Here is a 12,639-nt window from a genome sequence, read left to right on the forward strand (position 1 = left end):
ACAAAAGCAGCCAATTAAAATATTTTAATTATACACTAAGTAATAATCTCAAGGTCATTAAAGTATTCTATATTTAAAATATCTTTATCATTCTATTTATCATATAAAGTTAAGTACAAACAGTAAATATTTATTACTCTTGTAAGGGACCAATGTAAATGGTGCTTGGAAAAGAATAGAAAACAAGAAAATTGCTCTTTAGAATAAACATGATCTCAATAAACTTTCTACTTCCTTTTATATAAAATCATTTTCTATTTGACTTCCTGTGTGAAGTAGGAAACAGAGAAATCCATTAATGACTGACTGGTTTGCCTATCTGGTTCCTCAGAAGAATTATTAACCTCTGCTATACATCCTTGCTGCTCCTGCTTGGTAGAGTTGCCCAGATGAGAAGCAGCATTCAAGGAAATCAGTTTCTACAATTTAGAGTCTGCTCTTGTGATCTTCATTTGGAGCCCATTCTTGGAACCACCATCTCTCTGTCCTAAGATTCAAGGCCCCCCTCCCCACTTTGGCAGTGCCCCAGATCCACTACATCTCTATTTTAGCTACACTAACCCCAGAAAGCTAATTTCTGGCAGACCATTTAGCCTATAGCACATCCTCTAAATTTACTGACACTCAGGGTAGCGACTTTTACATAATATGGCAGCAAACAGAAATTTGCACATTCAGTTTGTTGGCAAAATCTTACACGAGTCATAGTTTGACTATTTCTTCCTAGGTCACGTTTCTATACCACGATGCAAAACCTAGGTAACTACTACATAATATTCAAGATTATGGGCGCTGGTGCCAGACCAGTTCAAGTAGTAGCTGCACTAGACATGCTGCCTCAGAAAAAAATTACTTCACGCCTCCATGCCTCAGGTTCTTCTTCCATGAAAGAATAACCACCACCATTACCATCACGACCACCACCTGATATGAATTCTATACAAATTCTGCACTTTATTTTCCTTTTTATTTTTTCAAAAATTTATTTCTTTTTAATTGAAGGATAATTACTATATTGTGTTGGTTTATGCCATACATCAACATGGATCAGCCCTGGGTATACCAATATCCCCTCCCTCCTGAAATTCTCTACTTTTAAGAGAAAGAAACACCAGTTACTAGAGGAATAAGCTGTAAGTATACTTTTAATAATTTAACAGCAAGTTGAGCAAGCATCTTTCTGGTTGAGTAGATTCTTTTAAGCTTAAAAAAAAAACGGTTAAGTATGATATTAGCTGTATACTCAGTTCATCTGTTAGGACAAATACTTATAATTTCATTCCTAACAGGTTGAATGTTTTTTACAGGAAAAAGTGTTCACTAGGAAAAAATGTGCAAAGTAGGGAAAAGTGAGGAAAGAAGGGAAACACTCATATTTCTACTCTCTGAAGATACTATTCAACAAAAATTAACAATTTTTAACAAAATATAATTTTAAAAAATCAGTTGTATAAAAATGAATCCTACCATTCATTTTCACCTAACAGCATCACAAAGTATTTTTCATTATTTCAGTTTTTGGAAATATAATTTTAATAGTGCCATAATATTTCAAATTGAGTTCATATATTTCAAAGCAAACATAGGTAGGCTTTTCTTATGATAACTGTAACCAATATATAAAACACATATATTTATATTCTGTCACTCTAAATTCATCCTCAAAAAAAAAAGCAAACCTTATAGATATGCCTATGCTGAAACTTTAATTTCCAATCTAATAGCTTGTGGTGCCTTCAGTTCAGTTCAGTTGCTCAGTCGTGTCCGACTCTTTGCAACCCCACGGACTGCAGCATGCCAGGCTTCCCTGTCCATCACAGGATGCCTTAGGTTATACATAGAATGTATGTTACATATAACACATATTCACCAAAACCTCAACTACAAATTTTACCAGATTCAACACATACCATTTTGTTTGATTAACAGCAACCAGTGAAAATGTTTTCTTTACAAAAACAATCAGAGAAGCACCATGGTTTGATAACATGAGCCACTGAACTGTGAAGGTGAGAGTCAGGATTCGTGTCCCAGCACAGCCCAAAAGTAACTATGCAAGAGCCAGAAAATTGTTTACTGACTATAGGCTTTAACTTTAAAGGAATTATATAATTTCCAGGGCCCCTTCCAGCTCTAAAAGAAAGATGCTAAGAAATAAAGATGGTTACGGTACCAGCACCTACATGCAAATTACTACCTCAGGACGGATGATTCTCACTGACAGAAATCATATCCCAGCATCTAGAATTATGTTCAGAGCTATCTCAGACAGCCTGCACTTCCATGCTATGTAAATTTTCTTTAAAATTAAAAAAATAAAATACAAATTCTACTTTAGACTTTCCTGCCATCTTTTCACATACAACAACTAAAAATTAAATATTTACAGTTGCTTTTGTTGAAGAAACTCTGGCTTCTGTGGCACACAAGAAAACTTATTTTGAAACCTGCTTAGCCAACAGAGTGTCAATACTGTCAGTTCAAATAAATACGCTGTGCGGTTGATAAAGAAGAACGCTGTATGAAATTATGCTTGAATTCATTTATTTGGAACACATACCTATGAGCAATTAGATAAAAGACAACAATGATGAATTACCTACTCCATATTTATTTACAATGGAGTATCTGCTTTGTAGGAGTTTTCAAAGCAGATTAAATAACCAACTAAAAATTTATGAATGCACTTCAGAATGCTAATTTTGTTAAAATTGTGTTTATTTGTAATATATAATAAGAGGGAAGATACATGTTGAAAAATAGATCTTGGCCCATTAAAGAAAGCAACCCAGGTATACACTTTTTTTTTAATTTTTTAAACATTTCCTTGAAGCAAGGAGGAGCCCTCTCTTTGCTGTCTTTCAAATACACATTCGCTCCTGGTCCTAATTATAAACAAGATGCAGTGCAGTAAATGACAGGTGTGCACTGTCTCTTTCTTGAGTTAATAGAAAATAATACACTCAAAGAAATGGGGCAAAGTCAGCACCAGACTACTGTCAAGGAGACTGAGCTTATTAATATTAATTTTTTACATGTTTCCTCTGACTAAACGTACCTGTAATTGGTACCCTGGTTGTAAATTTAAACTGTTACACTTATGTAATAAGCAGTCGTTATGCGCCTTCTTTTGTGTTCTCTAATGGGAAAACTAAGATGCTCTTTCCCCTTTTTAAATTAAATGCCTGAGTAAAGTATGATTTTTAGGAGAACAAATACTCAACTTCTTACGTTGTAAATTACTAAAAGCTGCTCTCCCTGGACTTGCCTGTGTAGAAACTACAGTGATTAAATGCTTTCCAGAGCTTACATGTTAGTGCTTTCAACTTCAGAAACTAAAACCAGGATCATGTCAGCTCTCTGTTCTGCCAAGCTCCAAACAAAGGGTGAGCAATGCACAGTGGGACCGGGTCCTGGGCACTCTGAGAGGGGCGGAAAGGTCCCAGAGACCCAGAATGACCGAAGACCGTCTGCTTCTGAGCCCATGTGTCCACAAACATGGCTTCTGCACATTAAACCGGCAGAACTGACCCTCGTTCCTGAGCCACTGCCTCACTAAGGAAGTTCCCAGCTAAAGCCCTTTACTCTCCGCAGAGGAGATTTCAGACAGATTCTACAAACTGAATAAGGAGATTGGAAAAATGTAGGGATTCTGCACACAGGCATAACTACTGAAAGAAATAAAGTACATGTATTTTGAGTCAACTGATTTCCAACTTAGAGAAACTTAGCTGTAAAAATAAAGAGCTGTGAAGACACATTTTTTTGCGTCTTCATGTATTTCAGAATGTGTTCAAACTTGGTACACTCTGCAGTGTCTCTGAAACTTCAAGCTTTTTCACTTCTCTTCTCCCATCTTTAAATTGCCTGTAAACTTTCATCACCCGTATCCTGCTGCAGGTACAGACATGGCTAAAACGCATTCAGCCCAGAAGGAGGGCTGTTTACAGAAATTAAGCCACATTCAGTCAAAGCAAAGCGCGTGCTTCAACACGAAGAGCCTACCCCCTCCTCCAAAACATTCTTAGTAGTGTCTGTCTGACTTATCTGCACATCTCCTCTACTCTTCCCTAAGTCTTCTTTGTCATTTTTGTTTCTATTACCCTGAGCTTTTCCTTTCATAACAGGGAGGGAGGTAGGAGGGGGGTTCCAGTGGGAGGGGGGTTCCAGAGGCAGAGGACATATGTACACCTGTGGCTGACTGATGTTGATATATGGCAGAAACCAACACAATAATGTAACGTAATTATCTTCCAATTACCAAAAAAAAAAAAGGCTAGAGAAACTTTCTTCTGACCATAGATTTAATAGCGCAGTCTCTTAAACTCCAGGTCTAAAAGCAGAGAATCCCTTTGCTCCACCTCCTAACATCTGTCACAGGAGTCAGATTACAAATCAACTCAAATGAGGGGATCAAGGAGGGTGGAAGTGAAGAGGGAACACGGAAAAAGGAGCAACTGGCTTACTGGTTAGGTCACTGGTAGAAACCATAATACAGTTTCAATTCTTTGACAATCATATCATGCAAAGTAGCATTAAATTGAATGTTTAATGTTTGAAAAAAAGAGAATATTCTAGTTTCCTAAATAGAAATCCTCTTTAAAGATGTAAAATGGTAATCCTTTTACTGTTCAATCTATGGAGATTTGTTAAACGCATATGAAAAAAATGAAGAAAACTGCTCTTTCATTCCGAGTTTTTTAAAAGTCACTTTTAATGGCCATCAGAATTATTAACAGAAAAATACATTAACTACAAACCAACTTATTCATTGTATGTAGCTACTTATGCATTTTATTAGAAAAATAACTTAATCTCTGATGTTTTCTATTTTTAAAACTGACCTGCGTACTGCTTTTAATACTTCTTGATTCTAAATCTTCTGAGATTACTGAAGTAGACAAAGAGACTAATCAGTACCTATTTATGGGTTGCCAAAATATACTTTTAATTCTTTAAATGCTAAGAAAAGCCTAAGACAGTTGGCAAACATCTCAGAAATCTGTGTCTAAATGGTTTTAACTTATAACTTTATGCCGAACAAACGTATTTCAAGGAAACATTAGACTAAAGCAACAATAAAAACTTGAAAAATGCTGAATATTTTAGGTACTACATGGTTCTCTAATACATACAAACACCCAAAAGGAAATTTAGATCCAACTTTACCCCATTAAAACACTGAAGTTCCCAGAGTATGGAGTGTAACCTGATCGTAACTGCTATGAAGGGGGAGGGCTGACTATACGCTAAATCTTGCCATCTGTAGGTGCCTGGCTTTACACAATTCCAGTTTTTGGTGGTTTTTTTTTTTTTTTTTAAATAGGTTCAAAAGTTTACAGTATATTTTTCTATTTACTACCAGTCACAAAATTCTTTTATGTTATGTCATCCTTAAACAATTCTCTGAGCTATTTGGGTATATCCAATCATAAATTTGCACAACAAGAGCTCTATCTCCAAATCCATTCACATTCATATTATGAACAGTCTTTAATGGTAAAGCAAATAATACTTATTTATATATTTAGGAAAAAGACTGTTGTTGCATTCTCTTACGAAGTCGTGTCTGACTCTTTGCGACCCCATGGACTGTAGTACGCCAGTCTTCTCTGTCCTTCACTGTCTCTCGAAGTATGCTCAAAACTTGTCCACTGAGTCAAGGATACCATCCAACCATCTCATCCTGTCATCCCCTTCTTCTGCTCTCAATCTTTCCCAGCATCAGGGTCTTTTCCAAAGAGGATTAAACCTCCCCCAAAATAATTCTCCCAAAGACACTACTTCTAGAATGTAACAATTATTCTAACTCTAAGAATCCTATATGAAAATACTGATGGCTTGCAACCCAGCAATTCACAAAGATGGTGAACTGAAAAGAATTCATACTCAGGACCTCAATTTTGTTATTACTAAGTGAACTCTACTTATGTTCAAGATGCTCACTAATTTCCACTCATTTCACCTCTAATGCTCACAAGAGAAACACTGATGCTCTGTCTTCCACGACTGGGACTCAGGACTGCAGAACTGTCACAGTGAGCTAGACCAAACAGATCTACACTACAATTAAGCACATTAAAACACCTGCATATACGGAGCCCATACATGGCTAATAAAAAGGCCCTTTCACCAAACCAGTAGGTTGATCTGTAGTTCTGATGATTTTAAATCAGCAACCACTCCAAAATTCAAAAAAAAGGCCAAATATACCACTTTCTAAAATTCTCTCACTTTGGGTCTATTTCTCTCCATTACAGTTATCAAATTTCACTTGCCAAACTCTATCCTTAATTAATCACAGGAAATTCCCAGTAAATTGAAATCATCACTATAAATTCAGTAGGAGTAATGCGAAAACATCAAAGGGTAAAATACAGTCTTTAAAAAGAAATAAGACAGCAACAACATACAGCTGCAGTTTACCATCTAAAAGAATTGTAGACCTAAAAATATTATATAAAATCATGCAAATCTGACTTCTATTTTCAATATATAAGGAGAATTTAGTATTTAAAATTTAAAAACCCTGAGTCCTATTTTTAAACTGAATAATTTGGCAGTACATATGATCAACTCCTATCTAAACTATTTTACTAGGAATCTGATATATTAAAATGAGTTAAATCAATGTAGTATTACTCTAATCTTAAAAACAAAAAATCCTAGCTGACTGAAGAGGAACAAGTTTAGTGAAGAAAATATGAAAGAAATTTTGAATTAATGTTTCTAATTAGCAAAGGCTTTCACACAGACTTCAAAGCAAATTTCCTTTTCCCAATTAATTAGAACACCAACACAAAGAATTAGACTCTAATTGACAATTCTTGCGGAGAACTAACGTGACCAAACAGCAGAATACATGTTCTCTAATTTTTAAAAACTTGTGACAAAAATCCTATTTAGATTGATAGATAGATAGATGGTGGTTCTTATACTTAAATAAGAACACCTTTGAAAATCATCAAGGCTGTGTAGCTGACAGTGTGGCTGAAATATTCTGGCCAAAAAATAAGCTCACTCTGCTCAAAGTAACATTAAACTTTGCAAAGAGCTTTTTGTCAACTTAAACATAATGTAAAATCCTGACTCAAAACACTTCTGAAAAAAAAAAAATCTAGAATTGTTCCTCTTTCTGTTAATGATTCCCTAATTATTACAGACATATTTCAATGTTGGCCATTAACTTAGATAGGAGAATTTTATAATACACACAGAGAATTCCAACTGCTTCCTCCAAGATAAAAAGAGGCACGATACTAATGTGAAATGGATATGCCTAAATTAAATGGAAAGAGAGAAAAATTAAGAAAGAAATCTGGGACAGGACCCATAACAACACTGCAATTAAAAAGATAAGGAAAGGAAATTCTCAGGAAACACAAATAAATCCTCCAGCCTCTTAAGATGAGGGACTTGCTCGTAAGGGGAAAAAGATTAACATTAAAGAATAGCAAATTGAGGGGATTTTAGAAACAAATTCAAAAATATTGCAGCAAAGCTTTCTGAGTGCCAAATTTTAAATGTAGGTACCCTTACAACTTTCAAAACAATTCTCTAAAGTTCTGACATGCAGACCTTTTAAAAATACAGACATCATCAATAGATACATGGTATTTTAAATTTTCTGATAATTCTTCATTCTGTATCATGACATTTTTCCTAAGATTTTTCTGTGTCATTTTACAAGTAAAATATTTTTAGAATCAATAACAAAATGATAAAGTATAAATATACTAAAGCGAAAATACCTTGTATTAAAATAATTTCTAAGATTCTTTCCAGGCAGACCTTACAGAGTTTCTCCAACTCCACACTTATTCCCCAATCCCAACCATGGGAAATTCCCTATAAATTCTCATTTCCTTGTTTTCTTTAAAAGACTTCATTGTTTTTTTCCCCCTGATTAGTTCAGCAATCATATAAAAACAAAATGAGACAAAAGGGCCAAAATGGTTTGCAGAATATTTTTGCAATAAAGTGTAACTGACAGAAGTCACCTAAGAGACGAAACACTATATATACCCTGATCTGTAATTCTATATATCTTCCTAATTAGAGCATGCTTTCCCTGGTGGCTCAGACCGTAAAGCATCTGCCTACAATGCGGGAGACCTGGGTTCAATCCTTGGGTCGGAAAGATCTCCTGGAGAAGGAAATGGCAACCCACTCCAGTACTTTTGCCTGGAAAATCCCATGGATGGAGAAGCCTGTTAGGCTACAGTCCATGGAGTCGCAAAGAGTTGGACACGACTGAGTGACTTCACTTTCGCTTTCTTTCATTTTCGCTTTCTTTCCTTTTCTATCACTCTACATTTTTGCTCTGCATCATCATCATCATCATCTCTTGCCTTTTTTTTTTTTTGGTCCCAAGTCATAATCTTTCCTTTTCAAAAAAAACAAAAGTTACATAAGATGTTTAAGGATTCGCCTTTGAAGATGTCCAAGATGCTAAAACTTTTCAGTTAAATGAAACTGACCCTGAAAGTATTTTAAACAAGTCCAAATCTCTGCGTGTTAAAATAAATTCTTTCTAAACTATATTATATTGTCTCATATCCTTGTTAAAGAGTGTACTTTTGTAATATATTAATAGTAGTTTTAAAGGTTAGAGAGTTAAGATATTTTACTCCTATACTAAATGTTCTACAAATGCTAATTTTAGGTCACATCTTAAGTTATTAATATTTTACATGCAATTTGTTAATCAGCAGGATTCTTACTGTCATTTCTTTTTTATGAATATATCATACTTTATCCATTCTCCTGTTGCTACACATTTAAGGGGTTTTTCTCCAGTTTTATGCTATCTTCTCATTGTTCATTTCTTGATGTATTTTATATGCCTGTTTCTACCAGCTGGTCTTCTGTTTTCTAGATAAATTAAGGGTGACTTTACTCCAATATTCATACTTTCAATAATAACTTTACTCAGATATTCACATATTATACAATTCAAATGGTGTTAATTTGTACAATTCAGTGGTTTTCAATACATTCATAAAATTGTATAATCAACACCTCCATCACTTTTAGTACATTTTTATCACTCTTCAAAGAAACCTCATTAGCAACCTCTCTAAATTTCTCCAACCACAGCCCAGTCCCTGGCAACCACTAACCTTTCTATCTCTACCAGTTTGCCTATTCTGTACAATATGTGGCCTATTATTACCAGCTCCTTTCACCAAACATAATGTCTTCAAGGCTAATCCATTCTGTAGCATGTATCAGTACTTCTTTTTATTGCTAAATAATAGTCTATAGTGTGAATACACCACATTTTATTTATCTTGCTGATAGACATTTGGATTGCTTTCACTTTATGACAGTTATGAATAAGGTTGTTATGAACATTCTCATGTTCATATTTTTATAAATACAGAAAATCTACTAATCAGTTTTTGCTAATAGCAGAATGGAGATAGATCCCAGGGACCCTGGATATCCAAAGAAGACAAAGTCAGGTCATCTGTAGGACCTGAAATGAGTCCTCTACCCCTGAGTCTTCAATTACCACCTTCCCACATGGGTTTGATCCCTGGGTCAGGAAGATCCCCTGGTGAAGGAAATGGCAACCTACTCCAGTATTCTTGCCCGGGAAATCCCACAGACAGAGGAGCCTGGGGGGCTGCAGTCGATGGGGTTGCGAAAGAGTTGGACATGACTTAGCAACTAAACAACAACACACAGCAACCAAACTGCTTTACTACTGCTCAGCTCTGCATTATATAAGCCATCAGCTCTGCCACCAACTCTGTGCTCCCCTCATCATCTCACCTGGATTACTTCAATGGCTTAAATGTGGCTCAGCCTCCAGTGCTGTCCTCCAGACCAGAGTATTCGTTCCAGAATACAAATTTCCTCATTCCATTTTCCTGCATCAAACCCTTCAATAGCTCCCCAAGGCATTTAAGATGAAAGTAAAAATGCCTTCCTAAGGAACAGACTCTCAGATGATCTGGCCTCAACAACCTCTGCGGTCCTGACCTCTGACTATGTCTGTGGCATCTATAAGAAACTATTCTGGTAATTACCCTCTCTCCCCACTGGACCTTTATACAGGCTGCCCTCTCTGCCTGGAACTGCCCCCATGTCCCCATGGGTGCTTCCCTAAGGCACAGAACTGTTTATACTCCACCTTCTTATAGCCATCATTTCTGTGATAATATAAACTCTGAATGAGAAAAATTTGTGATTTTTCTCACAGTTAGTGGTGTGGTGGTTTAGTTGCTAAGTTGTGTCTGATTCTTGAGGCCTCCTGGACTCTAGCCCGCCAGACTCCTCTGCCATGGGATTCCCCAGGCCAAGAATACTGGAGTGGGTTGCCATGTCCTTCTCTAGGGGATCTTCCCACCCCAGGGATCGAACCCAGGTCTCCTGTACTGCAGGTGGATGCTTCATTGACTGAGCCACCAAGGAAGCCCCGGTAGTTAGTGGATCTAGTCCAGTGAATGGCATAGAGTGGATTCTCAACACATATTTGTGGTTGTGATGAGAGAATGTGACTTACTGGCATATTCAATAATTCTGATGAGTAAGTAGGACTTTTTGAGGCTTGGGCTTGAAAAAAGATGAGTGAAAAAATCCCATAAAACAACAAACCTTAATCTTGGCCTAGTCTCTCTCAAGTTGAAGCAAGTAACCCTCCACCATCAGGTCATAGGACGCTATCAGGAAAGAAACATTCTCTTTAAAGGGGAACGCTGGCTGTTAAAGTGATGAAGGCCAGAGCTGCCGAGGGCCTTCTCTGCCATCACGTAAGGTCGTAGCTGAAAAAAGAAACCAACACAGAACGAAAGTGGAGACAAAGGAAAGAGAGAAGTTTCTGGATGACATCATATAAATCTTCCATCCAGATGTGCCCAGAGCTGGCTGTGGCCTTGGACTTCCCAGATACATGAGAAAATAAACTCCAGTATGGCACATACTAGTCTGAGTGTCTTTTGGATGGCCCGAAGATTCCAGGGCTACACAGAACCATCTACCTGTGTTAGTCTCTAATTAGGCAGCAAAATAAATGACTATACTTATTTTTCATTGCTGGTGCCATTTTACACTCTATAAACTAAACATTAGTATAGTTGAAAGCCTAGGCAAAGAATATGCCCTCCGCTTAGGGATACCCTAGTGGAAGGCAAGATTCCTAGTAACAGAGCTGGACTCCAACTGCTTCCTTTGGTGGGTGAAACAAAGCAAGAAGGTTCCCAGAGCCGGGCAGAAGCCTAAGCCCCCTGGAAACTGGGACACCTGAAGCTTTCAGGATGATAAAAGCCGGCACCAGAATTAGACCATCTGAGAGCAGACCACAATTCAGTAGGAATCCAGGTTACTTACTTTAAAGTTCTGGACACTTTTTTTTTTTTTTTAACTGACACAAAACTACAGGTAAATCAAAATTCATTTATTTTCCAGGGAATCAACTTGATGCAACTAAAGGATCAGGTATGGTTATGTAGAATTCTTCCTCATTTCATGTAAGATGTAGAAATACTGAATTTTACACACAGTCCACCAACTACTTCCTATGGATGAATTAAGAAGGGCAGAGCCAGTTCAGCAGGTGTTCATGAATCCAAATTGGTTATTCATCTGAACTACATTTCTTTTCTTAAAAGATAGGGTGAAATATGGAAATTAAGACTTACCTGTGTCCTCAGTGACTCATATGGACTACAGAAGAAAGAACAGTATGAAGAATCAAAAAACTGGACTTGGGTGCAGGCACCTGCCTGTACGCCCTTGGAGCTTTTCCTGACCAAGTTTCAGTTCTTCCTCACAGGAGTTCATCGTGTCCTTTACCACCAGGCCCCTTTCTCTAAAGAGCAGCTTTGCCTTACACCATTGGTGACTTCCCACTGCATGCGAAATATCAAGGGTGAAGGCCAGTGCGGGCTGAGTAGGAGCAATGTCACACCAGGTATAGCTATCTTCTGGGGGCACGGGGGTGGGGATGAGGGGCACACATTATCAGGCAGCCTGACTGTGGATGCTCCTGAGGAAAAGGCTCATGAAGCATTGTGAGTATATTAGGAACCCCAGGTGTGAAGATGCTTCTGCAGTGACTAAAATCCCTCTGCCATTCACGAAGCAGAAGTGGTTAGTAATACGGAAAACATGTGTGCCGTAGATGAGGGGGAAAAGGTAGGGGAATTGCAAGTGATGGGAGAATATTCCCAGAAAAGACTCTGAACTAGAAAATTCATTGCACTGCTGAATTTTCTCGGGTAGTAGCGACCAACGGAACAATACTGAACAGAATTAGAGGCCTCCCAGCAAAGGGAGACGAACCCCAGAGTCCTGATGATACCACACAGCAGGTGTATTCATAGCTACTTACAGTGTCTGTTTAGAAAAAGCATCGAGCTTCAGAATTCTAGGTTTTCACGTCTGCAAAATGGCAAGTATATGACAAAACCACCATCAGCCTACTCCTGAGATGATAAATCTGGTTCATTGTTTATTATTCAAAGACCTCCTAAAACGTATGACCATAATGTCCTATTTTAGTAAATATGACAATCTAAAGATAATTTCCTCTTCCTCTGTGATTTAAGACCTTGTGCTCCTTAGGACTACTACTCTGAATACTAGATACCAATACAAAAGAATGGAACTCCATAAGGGGTAGGAGATAAC

The 12,639-nt window shown here is 37.2% G+C and overlaps 1 protein-coding gene across 18 annotated transcripts in view; it reads right to left on the minus strand.

The window, feature by feature from the left end:
• NCOA2 (nuclear receptor coactivator 2) overlaps positions 1-12,639 on the minus strand; it is a 285,913-nt gene that overhangs the window by 150,699 nt on the left and 122,575 nt on the right. Inside the window, exon 2 of one of the 18 annotated variants that reach the window (XM_055546231.1) lies at positions 12,341-12,390. The exons of the other annotated variants lie outside the window; for them this stretch is intronic. The gene's annotated coding sequence lies outside the window, so the exon portion shown is untranslated. The remainder of the gene's footprint in view (positions 1-12,340; positions 12,391-12,639) is intronic. 18 annotated transcript variants of the gene reach the window in all.

Source organism: Bubalus kerabau, chromosome 14, assembly GCF_029407905.1.
Source record: "Bubalus kerabau isolate K-KA32 ecotype Philippines breed swamp buffalo chromosome 14, PCC_UOA_SB_1v2, whole genome shotgun sequence".
NCBI classification, from domain to species: domain Eukaryota; kingdom Metazoa; phylum Chordata; class Mammalia; order Artiodactyla; family Bovidae; genus Bubalus; species Bubalus kerabau.